The sequence below is a fragment of the Meles meles genome, chromosome 6 (assembly GCF_922984935.1).
Source record: "Meles meles chromosome 6, mMelMel3.1 paternal haplotype, whole genome shotgun sequence".
Lineage (NCBI taxonomy): Eukaryota > Metazoa > Chordata > Mammalia > Carnivora > Mustelidae > Meles > Meles meles.
The window spans coordinates 101,096,034-101,116,490 of record NC_060071.1 but is presented as its reverse complement, the minus strand read 5'-3'; the positions used below and the strand labels follow the sequence as shown (position 1 = coordinate 101,116,490).

At 35.8% G+C, this 20,457-nt stretch overlaps 2 pseudogenes; one reads left to right on the top strand and one right to left on the bottom strand.

The window, feature by feature from the left end:
- Positions 1-6,721: 6,721 nt before the first annotated feature.
- LOC123943647 lies at positions 6,722-11,932 on the bottom strand (annotated as a pseudogene).
- Positions 11,933-12,118: 186 nt separating this feature from the next.
- LOC123943646 overlaps positions 12,119-20,457 on the top strand; it is a 29,262-nt pseudogene continuing 20,923 nt past the window's right edge.

Below are 20,457 nucleotides of genomic sequence, written 5' to 3'. Positions count from 1 at the left end.
ATGTAAGAAATAAGTTACAATATGAGAAAATATAAAACATTAGGAATTAAGAACGACTAATGGGAAGCATAAACATATTAGTAAAAATAAGACCATTCTCTTGAGTTTTTAAGATTGTGTCTGATTGTTAAAACCAAAAATAATTACAAAATGTTTTAATCTGACCCTGATTTTATGTAGAGGTAATATTTTAGATGAGTACATCATAAAGGAGTGAGGGTATAGAAATTCAAATGGGGATAAAGTATCTGTATTTTACTTCATATTGTAATCTAATCTTAATAATCACACTTCTATGTATTTACATATGTAAATATAAAACTATGTTAACTAAAAACTTGTGCATGTATTATTATAGCAGTCTTTTTTATAGTTTCTAAAAATTGGAAGTAACTAAGATTTGCTTCAACATGTAAATGATATGTGGAATAATAAAAAGGAATGAGATATTGATTCTGATAACAAATAATGGATGAATCTTTTTTTAAAAGATTTTATCTATTTATTTGTAAGATACAGAGCACAAGCAGGGGAAACAGCATGCAGAGGAGTCAGAAGGAGAAGCAGGCTCCCCACTGAGGAGGGAACCCAATATGGGACACGATCCCAGGACTCTGGGATCATGATCTGAGCTGAAGGCAGACACTTAATGGACTGAGCCACCCAGGCATCCCATAATGGATGAATCAGACACTCTGCTGAAAGAAAAAAGTCATGCCCAGAGGATATTATGTTGTATGATTCCATGTATATGATATTCTGGAAGAGGTAAAACCACTGGGAAAGAAAATAGTTCAAAAATTTTTTTTTCTCCTGGATGTTGAAGAGAGAAAAGAGTTAACTACAAAAGAAATGTACATGTGGAACCAACCTAATTACATATACATATATAATAATATATAAAGGTAGTAAAGCTTAGTAATATATATAATATATATTATAATATATTAATATTAATTAATTATAATATACCAATATATTAAAATTAATAGATTAATATATTAATGTATTAATATAATATATCGATATAACATATTAATGATATAATAATATATAATGTAACAATTAACATATTAATGTGATATATAATAATTAATATATTAATAATTAATATAATAATTGATATATTATATTGATATATGATATAATTATATTAATTATATATAATATTAATTATATGTAATATATTATAATTAATATTAATAAATAATATAATATATTAATATATTATAATATATATAATATATATATTACTAAGCTCTAAAAGAGAGTGAAATCTTGCCGTTTGTGACACGAATGGACCCAGGGAGTATATATATGCTAAGCGAAATAAGTCAGACAGAGAAAGACAAATACCATGCAATTTCACTTATATGTAGAATCTAAAATATAAAACAAACAAAAAACAGATACAGACTCACTAATTCAGAGAACTAGTGGTTTCCAGATGGAAAGTTGGGGGGAGATGGGAAAAATAGGTGAATGAGATTAAAGTGAGGTAATAAGTGAAGCAGTTATAAAAATAAATGAGTCAAGGGATGCCTGGGTTTCTCAGCTCATTAAGCTGCTGCCTTCAGCTTGGGTCATGATCCTGGGGTCCTGGGATTGAGTCCCGCATCCTTGCTCAGCAGGGAGCCTGCTTCTCTCTCTGCCTCTGCCTGCTGTTCTACCTGCTTGTGTTCTCCCTCTCTCTCTCTCTGACAAATAATAAATAAATAAAATCTTAAAAAAATATATATCAGTCAAGAGGATGAAAAGTACAGCAAGAATATGGTCAGTAAGAGTGTAATAATCATGTATGTTGACATATGTAACTATACTTATGGTGGTGAGCATTGGGTAATGTAAAGAACTGTCCAATAACAATGTTGTACACCTGAAACTAATATAAAAATGTATGTCAACTATACAGCAATAAAAATTGAAATGTGCAAGGAAATGTTGAGGGTGATATAATAACTCTTCTGTATGATACTGGATTGGTGGATCCATGACTTTTTGTATTTGTCAATATCTGTATATCACAAAGAGTGATCTTTAATATAAGAAAATTTAAAAATTAACCAGGATATTGGAGGATGCCAGAATGGAATACAGTAATACCAATATGGTGTGTATTAGAGACGAAGTAGAAGCAGTGAATGTCTTCGTAGAAACAAGCACACTTAGCACTCAGGCTTTAGTTTATAAATACCCAATTTCCAAGAAAAGTAACTAGATATTCTTGAAGAAATTACTTATACTAAGCCTAGGAGGGGGAAATAAGTGATGAGATGGAGAACTTTATAGTATTAGAAGCTAATAAGTGCTAAAACTGGAAAAATTTAAAAGAAAGAAAGAAGCAATATCAGAAGGACACAGAAGCCAATGTGAAAGAGCTCTCAATGGCCAAACATGGAATAATTGAGCAACAAAATAAATAACATAGTATTGGATTATAACTCATCATTAAATAAGTATCACTGAGTCCATAATGATATACATAAATGATTGAGAAAATAAATAATGGCAGAGAAAGGACAAATTTTCCTTAAAGGGGAATACCAAATAATATATGAAGATACTTCTCCCACTAAAATGTAGGACTTACTTCTCTTCCCTGTGAGTGTTAGCTGGAATCACTAATTTTCAAAAAATGGAGTACAGAAAGGAAAAAAAGAGTAACTTTACAGTGAAGAAGTCTGACAACCTCACCTTAACCACATGATCAAGGTTTACCATCACCAGAATAGGCAATTTGATGTATGATGCAATAAGAAGGCAACATCTTCTCTGCAGTATTCTCTCCAAAATCCATAATCCCAGTTGAATCATGGGAAAACATCATTCAAACCCAAATTAAAGGACATTTTACAAGGTACTGAGCAAATATTTTTCAAAAGTACCAAGAGCTTGAAACACAAACAGAGTGAGCTTAACTGTCAGACGGACATGGCTAAGAGGAAATTGTAGTCTCTTTATTGTATTCCACCACTTGGGAACTCTTACCAGCTCTGAATTAATTTTTGTATTTCCTATGCCTAGAACAGTGCCTGGCACAATTATGTTGTGCATTTTACATTAGTGTATTAATTTCTTTTAATAACCAGTTTTGTATGTGCTAGTGATTTTGCATTTTATCCCCATATAGTTCTTTTTCTCAATGTACCACCTTTAACCTTCATCTTGCTATTTGGAATTCCACAACCTGGTGCTATAATTTTTTCAATATGCATTAATATTACATAAGCTTAATATAAAGAACATGGAGTCGGCTAGGTATGCAAGAAAAAAATAAACTTTAGTATTCTCCCCCATTATCTTTTAATCACTAGGTTTTGACAATTACCTTAAGGCAGAATTGTTTGAGTGCTTCAGGTCATATACATATGGACTCTCCTTCAGTTCCTTCTATGATTCCAATTAATCATTTATGGACATCTCTGCTAATCCACAGTCTTTTTTGCCTATAGGCTTTTATGATCCCTTGATTCATTTCTGCTATAAGAATACAATTTAGACACTTACACATCAAACTACTATTCTGGCTCTAGAAAATCAAGAGGATAAAAATATGTAGAAAAAAATTCATGTCATAAGTGTCATCTTTTTGTCTTTTCTGGGGAGAAGTTTTATAATAAGTTTAAGATATTAGTCAATGGTATATTGGTAAATAAGCTCTCTAAGCTAAAGCAGAAAAGAAAAAAAAAGGAATTAACTGATTTGTAGCATTTGTTGATGTCCATGGTGCAAATACTCATCATGACCAAATTCAAAGAGACAACATGGTATCAACAAATTAGAAAGAAAAGCAACACATCAACTACCATAAGGCAGTGTGAATCAGCTCCAGAGTACAGGGGCACTATCCCAGTACTGTACTGACTTGACATGACAGAAGTAGTACAATTTCTTTTGTTACCTATGAACCTGAAGGAGATTGTGTGCTAGGATTAAAGGATCTCAGAGCACAACTGTATTCAGCAGTTTGGAGAAAGTTCATTCTTTTTTTTTTTTTTAAAGATTTTATTTTTATTTATTTGACAGACAGAGATCACAGGTAGGCAGAGAGGCAGACAGAGAGAGAGGAAGGGAAGCAGGCTCCCTGCTGAGCAGAGAGCCCCATGCGGGGCTCGATCCCAGGACCCTGGGATCATGACCTGAGCTGAAGGCAGAGGCTTTAACCCACTGAGCCACCCAGGCGCACCTGAGAAAGTTCATTCTTCAATTAAACCTGAAGTCAGGTGTAGTCAAGCAATCAGATTTCCAACCAGATATTCTAGGTGAAAGCATTGAACGTTAAATTTAATTTAACCAAAATTAACTTTGGTTTTTTAAAAATTTAAAATGCCTTGTGATGATTTAAAATGTAATCAGGTTTTAGAAAACATATTTGTTTATTCAACAACTCTTTAAATAAATGGACTATTTTTTCAAGAACTTTTAGATTTATAGAAAAATTGAATATGAAGTAGAGAGAGTTTGGATATACCTCCTTGTTACCGCCAGCCCTACACACATGCACACACATACATACATATATACACAGTGTCTCTGATTATTAGTATCTTGCATCATTGTGCTGCATTTGTTACAATTGATGAGCCTATATTGAAGCATTATTACCTAAAATCTATAGTTTGCATTAGGATTCACTCTTGGTGTTGTACAACATATCGCTTTTGACAAATGCATAATAGTATGTATCAACCATTATATTATCATACAGAATAGTTTCACTGCCCTAAAACCCCCATGCTTCACCAATTCACTCCTTCCTTCCCAAACTCTTGGCAAACACTGATCATTTTACTGTCTCCACAGTTTTGCCTTTTCTAGAGTGTTATATAGTTAGAATATTACTATGTGTAGTCTTTTCAGACTGGCTTCTTTCACCTAGTAATAGGCATTTAAATTTCTTCCATGTCTTTCTGTGGCTTGATACCTCATTTAGCACTGAAAAGTGCCAAAAAATATTCTGATGTCTTATATACCGAGTTTATCCATTCACCTACTACTGAAGGACAACTGGTTTTTTGTTTGTTTGTTTGTTTTTTTGTTTTTTACATTTTGGCAATTATGAATAAGGCTGCTACAAACACCTGTGGGCATGTTTTTGTGTAAATATAAGTTTTGACCTCCTTTGGATAAATATAAAGAAGTGTTATTTTGATCATAGTATGTTTAGCTTTGTAGAAACTGCCATACTGTTTTCCAAAGTGTCTGTACCACCTTGCATTCCTATCAACAATGAATGTGAGTCCTGATTGTTCCACAACCTCATCAGCATTTGCTATGGTTAGTGTTTTGGATTTTAGCCAATCTAATAGGCAATTAGTGGTGTCTCATTATTTAAATTGTTGATCATCTTGGGGTGCCTGGGTAGCTCACTCCCTTAAGTGTCAGACTCTTCATTTTGGTTCAGGTCACAAGTGAGATCAAACCCTGAGCTGGACTCCATGCTCAGTGCAGAACCTGCTTGAGAACCTTGTTCTCCCTCTCCCTCTGCCCCTCCCCCTGCTTGCACTCTTGCTCTCTCTCTCTAAATAAATAAAATCTTTAAATTGTTGATCATCTTTTCCCAGCTTGTTTGCCATATGTACATCTTCTTAACTATTTTCGAAGCAAGAACTTCCTAGGGAATTACTTTAATCTAAGTGTTAGAAATAAATGGAGAGTATGGGCAACAAATGCGTGGAGTGCATGTCAAGTTCGAGCATGCCCAATTGCTGAGGAAGTTCACGTGAAGGACATCCGATCATTTTATGAACCTAGGACAGAGAGGTCACGTTTTATTGATCTTAAAGACAGAATTCAAGAGAATGTGTGCTTAACATATCAGAAGACCCAGATGTGAAAGAGGAAAATTTGATAGCCCCTTATATGCTGAAATTTGTAATGAATGCTTATTCACTCCTATTAGTCAGCTCTGATCATTAAAGTGATGAGTCATTTAAAAAGGCAAGTAAAGTGATTTCTGATTCCATCTTATCTAGGACCTTTCACATACCTTCCAGTATTCAATTCCACAATTTAGAATTTACACTGAAAATCCCTAAAAATATCATCTTTTCATATCTGTAAGTTAGTAAGACTATGTCCTATCAGAGACTTAAGAAAAATAACGGTTGTTCTAAAACTTCAGTTGTAGCAATAAAAGAATAAAAAGGAATAACATGAAAGCCACTACTATTTGAAGCCATTGCAGGTATCAGAAACTAAGTCCTGTGCAGACTGAAATTTCTCTTGCTCCTCAAGTTCTATCTGAATACATGATTTTTAAAGGATCCTTTAAACATAAAGCATCCTGTATGTGCAGACATTAAAATAAAGTAATATTAAAATAGATACAAGAATATATTAAGTGAAAAATACCAAATAAATAAATTTGAGGAGGAAAGTGTTGGAAAAGAAAAGAGGACACCATACTGTTTTCATAGTAGACAAGATCAACAAATGAGAGAACTAATAAAAGTTACAAAAACATCAACTTCCTTACAATATCTATATGGAGCAGTGATACGTGTTTCCCAGAAAACTGTGAACAGATCAAACATTCAATCATAGTCTGGTCTGTTACCTAAGATAGACATTTACTCAGAGTTACACAGAAATCAAAGTGCATTCTTTTTTTCACATAAACTGCTCATTTATTAGCATTGGTACAGCAACATAACCATTTCCAGTAAATACATGGAGATGCATGGAGGTGGCAGAACAAGGGGAGGCAAGTGGCAGGCTCCTATTTCTTCTACTCCTCCTTGTTGTAGTCCCACCTGGCTGAGAACCTGTGAATCAGGCTGACCTTCATGTACAGCATCTTCTTGGTCTGCTTGGTCACCCACTCCTCTTCCAATGTGGAGAGGATGGAGCTATACACATCGTGCTTCTTCCAGATCGGAATGAGTGGGGAAGTCCTTGAAGATCATGCCGGCACCCACAACCATCTCCCACTCTTTCCTGCTTCTGTTCATTTCAGCAAAGCACTAATTGAACTTAATGTGGTACAATTCAACTTTTTCATTAATGGAGAGGCTGCTCCACGAAGATCTCTCCTCCTCTTCTAAAGTCTCCTGGTGGAGAGGTTCTGTTTTTTTTTTGTTTTGTTTTTTTTTTGTTTTTTTTTTTAAAGATTTATTTATTTATTTATTTGACAGACAGAGATCACAAGTTGGCAGAGATGCAGGCAGAGAGAGAGAGGAAGAGAAGCAGGCTCCCCGCCTAGCAGAGAGCCCGATGCGGGGCTCCATCCCAGGACCCTGAGATCAGGACCTGAGCAGAAGGCAGAGAGGCTTTAACCCACTGAGTCACCCAGGCGCCCCTGGTGGAGAGGTTCTTGATGTGGGTCATCTCAGGCAGGGGATAGCTGGTGGACATAACTTGGGGAGAGCATAATCTTCATTCTTCAGGACATTTCCATGTGCTCTTATACACACTGAGTAGAAATTGCTCATTTGCCAATTAAGCTAAACACTCTGGTAGCAACGTTCTGTCACTACTGTCCACTGCCCCAAAATGTAATTTTTGATCTAAATATAAAGAATTAAAATTGTACTCAACATTGAAACAGGAATTTCAGGTTGACAGATTTGCTGAAAGTCTATGTTGAAGAAGAAAATGGCACATAGGAAGATATATTTTCTTTTTTTTTTTTAATATTTTATTTATCTGACAGAGAGAAATCACAACTAGGCAGAGAGGCAGGCAGAGAGAGAGGAGGAAGCAGGCTCCCTGAGGAGCAGAGAGCCCGATGCGGGGCTCGATCCCAGGACCCTGAGATCATGACCTGAGCCGAAGGCAGAGGCTTTAACCCACTGAGCCACCCAGGCGCCCCTGGGAAGATATATTTTCAAATATGTTAACAACATGGTCATTTAGAAGGCAAAAATCTGTTTATTCTTAACTATCCATGATTACCTGTTGAAAATAAAAATATGAAATTGCATGTGGTGAATTTCCATAAAATGGAAATGAAGAATCAATAACTCTGACACTGCTTGCAAACCATGTTATTTTTAAAGTACACAATATTCAATGTTCCCATGGGCATGACATTAGAAATATTTCACCAGCAAAAATAGTAATAAGATGACATGGTATGATTTTTAGAAAGGGCTATAAGAAGGTAGACTCTATATCCTGGTATACTTGTTGGTCTATTTGTTGCTTTAATCAAGACAGAACTTCTGCTGGAAACAAAGCTGTGAATTCTTGTTATTTCATTTTGTAAACAAATTCACCAGAATGATAATCACAATGTCATTTTGGTATCTTATTCTAAGACTTCTCTCTTAAAAATGCATTTATTTATTATTAAATCTGATTACTTATAATAAACAGTATAGGATAGAGACAAAGAATTTCATTAATTATGTATTAGCAGTTTGAATATAAATATACTGAGAAAGAAAAGACAAATAATCTATTCTAATTAGTGTGTAGTTTTAGTATTAGTTCACGATTCAATGGCAGCCCATTGTGTCTTAGCTTACCTAGGAATGTGTTACTTGTCTGGGCCTTCTCTAGTGTTTAAACTCTTCCCATTCACACTGATTTGGTGACTTTTATACTTCCCTCTGACAAACTTTTTCTGCCTTTATTCCCCCCTCTTTTTTAAGAGACAGAAAGAGAAAGAGAAAGCATGAGAGCATGCTGGAAGTGTGGGGAGGGCAGAGGAAAAGGGAGAGAAAGAATGTTAAGCAGTCTCCATGCTCAGCATGGAGCCCACTTGGGCTTGTTCTCACAAACCTGAAATCATAACCTGAGCTGAAATCAAGAGTCAGTCACTTAACTGACTGAGCCACCCAGGCACCCCTAGTTTTGCTTCTTGATCCTGGACAGCTTCTTCCTGATATTAATGACAATACACTAATTCCAGAGAGCTCTGGGGCCCTGTCTCTAAATCTTCAGATTTCAAGTATAATTGCAGAGATACATTATTGTTCATGGTCAGTTTTAAACTTAATAGTGGAACACTTGATTCTATCTCATAAAAATTAGAAACAGGCAATAATATCAGTTAGTGTTTCAGAAGCTAGACATGAGCAGTGGAAGGAACAATCCAAGTCAGAGTTCCAAGTCCTTGGAGGAGAATAATAGAGAAATTTCTAGAGGCAAGGATGGTAGGAATAAACCCAAGGACACAACATCCTGACCTGTGGCCTCTAAGACCTTGGGGCTGACAGATTAAGAGCCACTGGTTGGGAGCATGCATTTTCCTCTTCCTCCTCTACCTCAGGGTAACCCCTAGACTCATTAATGCATTTGCATTACAGTTACAGCCTCCATCTCCATGGAAAAGGCTGCCAGGATGATTGATTGGGGAGCAAACCTTGCACCGTCAAAATCTCCTCCTTCCAACCTGTTGGGGGAAGTTCTCCAAATGCTTAGAAGCAGCCTTCATTAGCAACCACCCTACTGTATATCTTGGTTCCTCCCAGCCCACAGAGACACAACAAATACACAATCCCTAAAGAATCTAGGGCCAGTTTCACCTCATGGAACCTCCTTGCTCTCCCACTTTGAGAGTGTACTTTTGCTTTAATAAAACTGCTTTATGCTTGCTACTTCCCTTCTGGCTATCTTTATTCAAGCCCAGATTCCCACCTAAATGCTCTAGTGAGAAATCCCAGGATCAAGACCTCTACTCACACAACACAGACTCTCCCAATGGTAACATTAGTACATTTCTCATTTAATAGCAGCTTAAGTACTCTTAAAAAAATGCAATGTCAAAGAAAAGGTAGTTTATAAAATTAGCATATCATAATATACCTCAAGAATTGCCCACATAATAGCAATGATCAGAAATGGTAGTGAAGGCCATAAACTCTGCCATCAAGCAGTCCTGATTTCAAGCCAACAGACACAGCTAGAGGGACATCATATATTCTTTGAAAATCATAAAATATATTAGATTTCATATGACAAAGAAAATAATTGAACAAATCATACATAGTACTTTAGTTGTTAGTTTCACAGATGCTGTTATTTTACTTTAACACTGGTGTTAAAATGCTTACCTTGGAAAAAAGGGTCAGGCATTCCCATAGAGGCACCTCTTAAGAACAATAAGGGATACTTTTTGGTAACAAACCTCATATTTATTTTTGATTTTATATTACTTTTTTAAAAATTTATTTATTTGACAGAGAGAGATCACAAGTAGGCAGAGAGACAGGCAGAGAGAGGAGAAGCAGGCTCCCCACCAAGCAGAGAGCCCAATATGGGACTTGATCCCAAGACCCTGAGATCATGACCTGAACTGAAGGCAGAGGCTTAACACACTGAGCTACCCTGGTGCCTGATTTTATATTAATTTTAATGGACAAATATTTCAGTATTAATTACATAGCATGTAGAGAATCTAGTATAGGATAAGTCATCTAGACAAGTTCATCAATGTTGATTCTTATACTAGGAGGGAAGATGAAGATAATGTTTTTATAGGAGATACAATTACCTATTTATTCCAATTAGCCAGGGGCACAGATTTCTAGTTGTTCTCCAAACCTGATTTTTCCTCTTTCATAGCATTACAAATTTAACTGGCTCCGTGAACTTCCGAATAAAAATTTCATTCCCCAGACTCCTTGCAGCTAGTATTAAGTCTTAGAAGTATTAGAAGTAGGCTCTGGGAACTTTCTATCCTGGGATAGAGGGTAGGTCTAACCCACTGTATTGCACTTTGATGTCAGTCTGCATAGGTTTGAATCATTGGCACATACTCACTCAGTGCTTAGTAAATTTAGTTATTAAAGACACGGCTATTAACTTTTGATATCATTTTGCTGGAGCAGCGTTCTTCATCTGGGAGGAATTTTGTGCCTCTCCTAACTGCCCACCACAACACATTTGGCAAAATCTGGAGCCATTTCTGAATGTCACCAGGAAACTGAGGTGGGGTGGAATTCCTGGCATCTAGTAGGTAGGGGTGCTGATAAACACCTACGATATGCACGAGACAGCATATTTGATATTTTAAATTTGGTATTTTAAAAAAGTTAAATTTGATATTTTAAAAGCCGCTTAAATAGCAAAGCCTTTAAGAGGGTTGTAACACTAATATCTTTACAGATCCATGATATAAAGATATCAGTATGTTCAGGCAAAACCTCCCCAAAATCAAAAATCTCCAAACATCTATTTTGCTGCCACCCCTCTAAGCTCTGCCAGAAGTTTTAAGGGTAGAATGATAATAAGAGACTACAAGTTTCCAAAATGGCATTAGTCAGTGTTGTCAATCCCAGCCATTTTAGTTAGAAAAAACTAAGTTAAAAACTAAGTTAAAAAAAAAACACAAAATTAAAGAAAAACAAAGCAAAAACAAAACAATAGCAACAAGCTCATCCAGACTTTTATTAAAAATCATCCGTAGTGGGGCGCCTGGGTAGCTCAGTGGGTTAAGCCTCTGCCTTCGTCTCAGGTCATGATCTCAGGGTCCTGGGATGGAGACCCACATCCAGCTGTCTGCTTGGTGGGGAGCCTGCTTCCTCCTCTCTCTCTGCCCGCCTCTCTGCCTACTTGTAATCTCTCTCTCTGTCAAATAAATAAAAAAAAAAATCATCCATAGCCTAATCTTTAAAACCCTGTACTTGGAAAAAGTGAGGAATTTTTTCTATCCCCTAATCTGACATATTTAAATTTATCTTTAGAAATTTCAATGTTTGGTTTGCTTAGCCCAAGCTCAAGTATAACCACCTGAAACAGAATGATTTTAAATCTATTTCTATGAAAACTTTTCTTTGTATCTTACACTGCTCTGGCTTCCTGGGAGATATTTCCTCTGTTGCTGGATAGCCCCTTCTTTGAGTTTCTTCTCTTCCAGGGCTCAGCTCTCTGTATCCACCTCAAGCCACAGCTTCGTGGTAGAGCTGGTAGATTAAGGAGCATCTCCTGGGCCTCTGTCTCCAGTTCTCCACTGAAATACTCCTACCTGTCCTTTGCCTAGCATTTTCAGCTGCAATCACCTCTCACCACCTTTTCTGTGCCCTAAGACATGAGATCATTTATAGCTTCCCTGACATACAAAAGTGCCACCATTTCTGCCAGGCTCAGACCAAATTAACCTGAACACAATGCACACAGTCTTTCCTTTATTGTGGCTGTGCCATGCCTCTAGGTGTCAGCTTGTGAGACGATGTCCGCACAGCATCCGAAGCTCTTTCCAGGTCAATGGATTCCTTCCTTCAAAATCCCCTGCTGCCTCTAGTCTCTTTACTCACCCATATTCTCTGTCTTCCTACAAAACTAAAAGAATATTCCCCAGTTTCCCCAAAGCAACGAGCTCCCCAGTCTCAGAACTCTTGTCATTTCAGGCTAAGTAATATCTTGCTAGCCATGGAGAAACCGTCTAGGTGTTTATTGTTCCCAGATAAAGAACACTGCCCCAGCAAAATGATATGCAATCCTCAAATCTCACTCACCAAAACATTTAAAATATGCTAGAAGTGTTCCAATTTTTTTTTAAGAGCTGTAGTACTTTGGGAAGAAAAATTAGCAAAGACTTACAGAACATTTTCTATTTTCTATCAAACTTATATCCCTTACCCCAAGATAATAATTCTGTATCTCTTTAATTGAATGGAACGATGGGGGGGGGGGAGGAAGCAATGTCAGGAAAAAAAAAAATCAGTATCTCAAAAATATTATTCTGTTGCATGTATCTGTTATTCTTACAGGCCCAGTCTTCCGATTTGATGGGAAGAATAAAGAACATTTATTTAGATTATTTTTGGAAGTGAGTAGGAAGTCAAAATTATTTTTCTCATCGACATGTTTCTCCCATAGCATATGAAGCATATTGCCTCCAGACGTTACTATGCATTAATTCATACCTATGATCATGGGGTGACAAAATCTCTCTCTTCTTTCTGTACTTTTTTCTTCTATTTTAGAGACTTAATTCCCAGAACTTAGCTTCTCATTGGGACTCCTCTACCATTCTTATTGATCCTATTCCTCTAGCTATGAATACAGCGGAAGGACCTGATTTTAGAATACTGTTTGCTTCAAATTTGACATCTTTAATGCATGTGGTTTGTTGTGTATATAAGACTTCACCATAACACCTTTTATTGACTGGAGGAGTTATTTTAATTTCTCTTTTCCAACAAGTGAGGCTTTCTCTTAGCTTAATTTTTCCTCTAATGGTACTATCATGTTCCTCTCACTTTTCATAGTTTTTAAATACAATCTTTGTTTCTCATTGTGAGTTTTCTCTATTTAGTAATTTTTATTCCTGTGAGACTCATCTAAGGCTGTCCCAAAATTTTAATCACTGTGTTCTGTGAAGGAAGGCTCTGGTTTAGCGTTCTTTGGAATTTGATTTATACTTCTTTTCCACTCAAGTTATTTTTTTCTTTAATTTCCTCTTATGAAACCATAGGATAATTTTGCTTTGGAAAAACATTCTGGAATCATTTTCTTTTCCCTAAAAATTTTATTTATTTATTTATTTGAGAAAGAGAGAGACAGAGCATGAGTGGAGGGGGACAGGCAGAAGGAGAGGGAGAAGCAGACCTCCCACTGAGCAGGGAAGCCTGATGCAGGGTTCCATCCCAGGACCCCAGGATCATGATCTGAGTGGAAGGCAGACACCCAACTGACTGAGCCCAGGCCCCCCAGAGGCATTCTTGATTCTTTTTTCTCTCACAACCTATATTCATTCTGTTGGGGGAATTCAGATGGCTCTACCTTTAAAATATATCCATAAATCCATAAGTCTGGTTGATTCTCTGACATTTTCCAAGTGTTATGCCAGTGTCTAGAAATAGTAGGTGCTTGATAATATTTGCTTAATGAATGAATATGTGGATGAAAATAAAGATATTATCCATGTATACCACTCAGTTCACATATCTGATAAATAAATATATGTAAAATCAATAGCAGTGCTAATTATGCAAGAATTCATTTTGCCTATAAGAAATATAGGCAACTGCAATCATGTTAACCAGCATGTTATTGTTTGCTAAGAAAATATTGGCAATATCATCAGATAACCAATAATTATCATTCTAATTTCAAATATTTCCTATGTCTTAATGAAAAACATCTTCACTGTGCACTGGTGAGTACATCAAATTGGGGAACCACTGCTTCAGAAACATAATTTGCTGAATTGTTCTCTAAGATTGCTTTGTATTAGGTAAAACAGAAGTGAGCATTGTCCTTTCCAGTGTTCATATATTTTTATTTTGAATATAAAATGTTCATAATTAAACTTCTCTTAATGTTTTTCTTCTCATGCAAAACATTTTTTCAGGGGTACCTTAACTTTTTTTTCATTATATATTAAATAAAAATTTGAACCTTTTGGAGAATTTTCTGTAAAAATACATTGGTTTATTTAAGCATTTCTTTCTCTATTTTTTTTTTTTTAAATTTCCCCTCAGAAAAAATGGTGCCTAAATCTAGAAGAAAAAAAAAAAACCTAAAACAGTCTTTGTTAAATAAATCAATGAATCAGTACAATATATGATTGGCAAGTCAGCATTACATATTCATGGACTTCCAGATTCTTTTATTCTGTTTTCCCTTTTAGATATCTGTCCATGAAAGCTGGCACACTGTTTCTTTAAATCCTATAAAACATTTTTGTACAACCTGGAGTATTGCTTTCTGTATATTGTGCTTTTTTCAGTTTCATGGTCACCTACTTCTGGAGACCCACTCTATCAGTTACATTTGGCCCAATAGTCGTCTTGGTCATATATGATCCAGTTCATCAGAGTCCCTTGATGTTTGCTTTGTGAGTGAAGCATGCATTGGTCAGCAAGATTAATCAAGTGTCAGCTAGGCACCTTTGCTTTACCTGCATGAGTGTCCCGGCAGATGTTTAAGTGGATTTGGTGCTCATTTAGTAAGCTTGCAATGCTGCCAATATTGAGAACTGCATATGGAACTTATCTATTTACATCATCAAGCCAGATGGCTTTATCATATATTCCTTAATTGACGCTACGTGTCTCACTCTTTCCTTTTATTCTCTGCAAAATGAAAATTTGCCTCATTAGTTCTATTTGCTTAGAGAGCTAGACACCTGTTAGATTTCCTTCCTGAGTCTCTACTCTCAGTAAGAAACAGTTTGATCTAAAAGTGTACAGTTTTCTGTCCTGTTTAAAATTATGAGGGTGGTCTTGGTAAATACCAAGCTAAACTATAAACACAATTAAGATCGCATTAGTAGTTACTTTAATGAAAACTTCTCTCACATAAACATATATGTGTGGGTACATGTATACATATATATGTATATATATCATGATAAAATAAAATGGTCAAATATCCTTTAAAATTAAAAAGTGCTAATATTAATTGTATCTTTATGTAAGGAAATTTATTCAATCAAGGCACTAGAGAGGGAAAAAATATAACTGAAATAATTTTTCCATGTCATTTTGTAATTAAGAATCACTTAACTAAGCAAGTACATAAAATGTAATCAAAAGAGTTTAATAAGTGCTCTAACAGTACTGTGAAAATTAGTGGCTTCAATGAGAACTAATTATCTAACTTGCTGTTTCAAATATTTAAAATAAGTTTTTGTTCTTTACCCTTTAAATTCGTTAATATTAAACAACTTCATTACTAATGTTAAAGTGCAGCTTACATTTGGTGATTAGAATACATAGATACACTTCCTAGCATAGAAATATAAAGGCCTGATAAGGAAAAAGTAAAATGGGCTTCAATATGGGTATATTATTAGCACAGGTTTGGTTCTGACCCAGTGGGAGCATAACTGCATGTTGTTTCCTTATAATGGGAATAGTTCCCATAAGAAAAATACTTAAGATATTTTAAAACCAAATAATGTTACAGTTAGTATAATAACCAATCACTGAAAGAATCATAAAAGTAAATGAGTATTTGATAGTCATTCTTCATTAAAATACAGCAGTGTCCTGGTGTTAATAACTAGTTAATAAAAGCTAAATGATACTTGCATTTTGATTGCAAATCCAAATTTTCTAAAACACAGACAGTTGCTTATAAGTTCTTCTGCATTTAATCATTATTTCATGCAATGATATATATTTAGAACTTTATATTTTTTGAAGTGTTTTTCACTTCTAATTTTCAGTTTTTAAAGGGTTTTAGTTAATTATATTCTTCAAGATATTCCATCTTGGTTTTTGCTAAGGGAGATGTTTCTTCTAAACAGCAAGAAGGACTAAAATGTAATCTCAATAAAAATCTACATAAGTTTAAAAGAAAATAAAAATAAATTTGTCCAAATGATTTAGAAGAAATCATGACTGCTTATCAAAGTTTTGCTCTCATTTGTGCTCATTTTTTCACTTAAGTGAATTGACGGTATTTACATAGTTATACATCTGCTTTAAATTTATCATGCTCATAATGTTAAATTTGGTTTCTGCTATAGTCACCCCACATGTTCTTAGAGACTATTTGAGATGAGAGATTTGATTATTTTTATATTTTGAAAACAAAAGAGGAATTGACATACTCTATAATATACGTAATTGACATACTACATAATATGAAGAGAAGAGAGAAAAATATTCCTTCAATAAAAATCTATGAGAAAGTTTTTTAGTGTTCAATAAAATAAAAAAAGACATATTGCATAATAAGTTATTCTTTACCCTCAGGCTTTAGCTTTCAAAGTCTTTTACACATGAAACAAAGTTATCCCTACTATAGGAAAATAATTTATTTTCCATGAAAGTTTTGCTTAGAAGTAGATTATTCTCACAAATTGTATGGATTTTCTTTTTTTTTTTTTACTTTTTTTTTTAAGATTTTACTTATTTATTTGAGAGAGAATGAGAGATATTGAGAGAATGAGTGGGAGGAAGGGCAGAGAGAGAAGCAGGTTGCCGGCAGAGCAGGGAGTCCGATGTGGGACTCAATCCCAGGACCCCGGGATCATGACCCCAGCTGAAGGCAGACACATAACTGACTAAGCTACCCAAACACCTTATATGGCTTTTCTTATTAAATGTCTTGTATAGTTTGGATTTTGACATCTGTTTTTACAATCTGAGGGTAACTGATAATAGACTCCGGAACACAATAATAAAAGGTAAGATTATGTCTATATATTATTTCTAGGTCAAAGATCCATGACATAACTCACTACAAACATGCTTTTCTGACATGGCCATGTTGGTGGGATGTGGGAATGTGTGAGATTTAGAAATGGCTTTAAGATTGGCCAGGAATATGTTTTATGGCATATATCTATGTGTATGTGTATGTGTGTGTGAACCAATTTGGCTCCAAATCCATTTTTAAGTCTTCATACATAAAGATAGAGCTTCAGTAACTTGGCTACAGGACTAAAACTACATGGTTCAGGCAAGAAGATAAGGTAAAAGTAAACTAATGTAAAAATTGTTGAAAAAATATTGTTTCTTCAGTTGTTTTTCAGTGAGTCAACCACTGAAATGTTAGGCTGTCATATACACTTAAAACAATATTAGGACATTGACTTTTCATACTATCAACCAGGGAATACTGCTTTGATTTCCTAGATAGAAAAAAAGAGCTGCACAATTAACCATGAAGTCCACAGAAAATATTTTGTAAACTTGAACTCGTGTTATCAAACTGAGTAGTAAGAGCCTGCATCTGGAATCAGAAAACCCAACTTCTAATTGACTTTGTGAAAATAAAGAGCTGTGTGATTTTTTGGAGATGTTCATAACATTTTACTTTTAAAATATTAGCCTGTTTCAAACCTTATAATGCCGTATTTACAAGAAGATTTCTTGGGGCGCCTGGGGGGCTCAGTGGGTTAAAGCCTCTGCCTTCGGCTCAGGTCATGATCTCAGGGTCCTGGGATCGAACCCCGTGTCAGGCTCTCTGCTCGGCAGGGAGCCTGCTTCCTCCTCTCTCTCTTCCTGCCTCTCTGCCTACTTGTGATCTCTGTCTGTCAAATAAATAAAATCTTTAAAAAAAAAGATTTAATAGTTTTATAATCAGTCCTTCTCTTGATAATTAACATAAAAGTATGCTTATTTCTATGCATGATAAATTGCATATATAAATTCCCACTTATAGTAAGGCAGAGTTATATGCTATGAAACCAATTCATCTACCAATGAAAGTTAGAAAAGCCATGGTACTTTAAAACAAATGAATAAACAGACAATAGTTTTTTCGAGTAATCTGAGCAATCAAGCCATCCAGACATGAGGAGGGTTTCAAATCCCAGTGAAAACTAAATGCCTCTAGATGAACATGAAATTTTATCAATGGGTTTGAGAGAGTCAAATGAGCCTCTTTGAGGCATCTGCTGCTTTCTTAACTGGTGTTCTATCTAGAGAGTTAGAGTCAAATAAACAAAACAACAAAATGACTGTGAGACCAGAAGGTAAATATAGATTGAAGTAATTCCATAAAATTGGAAGACAAAATTTGTATTTCAGAGACTGACAAAGCAGCACCCTTATACCATGCATATTTCTAGTGAAGAGCTTAGAAACACTACTACCAAAGAAAGTACAAAAGCAAAGATTGTCTAGGTGTTACAAAGAAAGAAGTTCAGTTTCAAATTACCTAAATCCCATATTATATTAAATTTATATGCAACTATTCTAATTTTCTATCACAAAGAAAAAGAAAAACCTCTCTATTAGGAGATAACACCAACCAAATCTTGAAGTTAGTCTTGTCAATCATTTTATACAAAGGAAATGACCCAACTCTAGGAGAGGAAACAAAACCAGGAGAAAGAGATATGTAAATCATCTTGAAACTGAAGTAATCAAAGACTTTAAGTATCTTGATAATCTTCAAGATAATGACAAGTAGTTTCTCCAGATAGTACAATCTGAGAAAAGACAGTCAAATGAAAAAAAAAAATACAATGAGGGGCACCTCAGGACAGTTGAATAGGCATCTGACTCCTGGTTTCAGCTCAGGTCATAATTTCAGGGTTGTGAGATCGAGTCCCACATCTTTGCTGGAGTTTCTGTCTCCTTCTGCCCCTCCTGCTCATGCTCTCTCGCTATCTCAAATAAATAACTAAATCTTTTTTTTTTTTAAAGAAAAAAATACAATGAATGAAATTAAGAATAAAATGTTAAAGTTTAACAGATTAGGCATAGCTGAAGACAGGACTGGTAAAAATGGAAAGTTAAAAATATGAAAGTTTTGACCAAAATATGCAGAAAAAGTTGAAAGAAAATTAAGAAAAGAGCATAAGGAATAAATGGAGCATAGTGAAAAACCAAAACAGTTAATTTGGGGACCAATAGAAAGAAAGGAGAGAGTGATGCAAAAGTGAAATTTCAAGAGATACTTTGAGAATTTTCTCAAAACAATGAATGACATCAAGCTTCAGATTCTAGAAGCCCAATGAATTCAAGTAAGGAAACACACACACACACACACACACACACAGAGTTTCCAGGGAACAACTATATGTATGACATCTGACTTTTGAAAGAAAATATAGAGGACAGAATAAAATAAAATGTGTTGATATATTTTAGTGTTTTAAAAAAAAGGAGGAGTCAAGATGGCGGAGAAGTAGCCGGCTGAGACTACATCAGGTAGCAGGAGATCAGTTCGATAGTTTATCTAAATATTGCAAACACCTACAAATCCAACGGGAGAGCAAAGAGAAGAAGAACAGCAATGCTAGAAACAGAAAATCAACCACTTTCTGAAAGGTAGGACTGGCGGAGAAGTGAATCCAAAATGACGGGAAGATAGACTGCGGGGGGAGGGGCCGGCTCCCAGCAAGCCACGGAGCAACGGAGCACAAAATCAGGACTTTTAAAAGTCTGTTCCACTGAGGGACATTGCTCCAGAGGCTAAACCGGGGTGAAGCACACGCAGTGTCAGCGTGGCCCCAGGTCCCGCAGGGTCACAGAAGGATCAAGGGTGTCAGAGTGTTGCAGAGCTCACAGGTATAGAACGGAGAAGCCGGCTACAGAGACAGAGCCAAGGACTGAACTCTCAGCTCGGGGTTACCTTGAACCGGTCGCAGGCTGGGTGAGCTCGGAGCGCGACTGGAGGCTGGGGATACAGGAGTGATTGGGTGCTTTTCTCTGGGGGTGCACTGAGGAGTGGGGACCCAGGCTCTTGGCTCCTCCGGGCTGGAGACTGGGAGGCTGCCATTTTCATTCCCGCCCTGCAGAACTCTATGGAAAGCATTCAGGGAACAAAAACTCCCAAAAGCGAACCCAAGCAGATTACTTATTCCGGGCCCCCATAAGGGCGGTGCAATTCTGCCTCAGGCAAAGACACTTGAGAGTCACTACAACAGGCCCCTCCCCCAGAAGATCAACAAAATATCCAGCCAGGACGAAGTTCATCTATAAAGGAAAGCAGGTTCAATACCTAGGACAGCAGCGGAATTCCAGAGGAGGAGAAAGCAAAGCACGGAACTCATGGCTTTCTACCCATGATTCTTTAGTCTTGCGGTTAATTCAATTTTTTTTCAATTTTTTTTTCTTTCTTTTTTCTTCTTCTGCTAAATTTTTTAAAACTTTTACC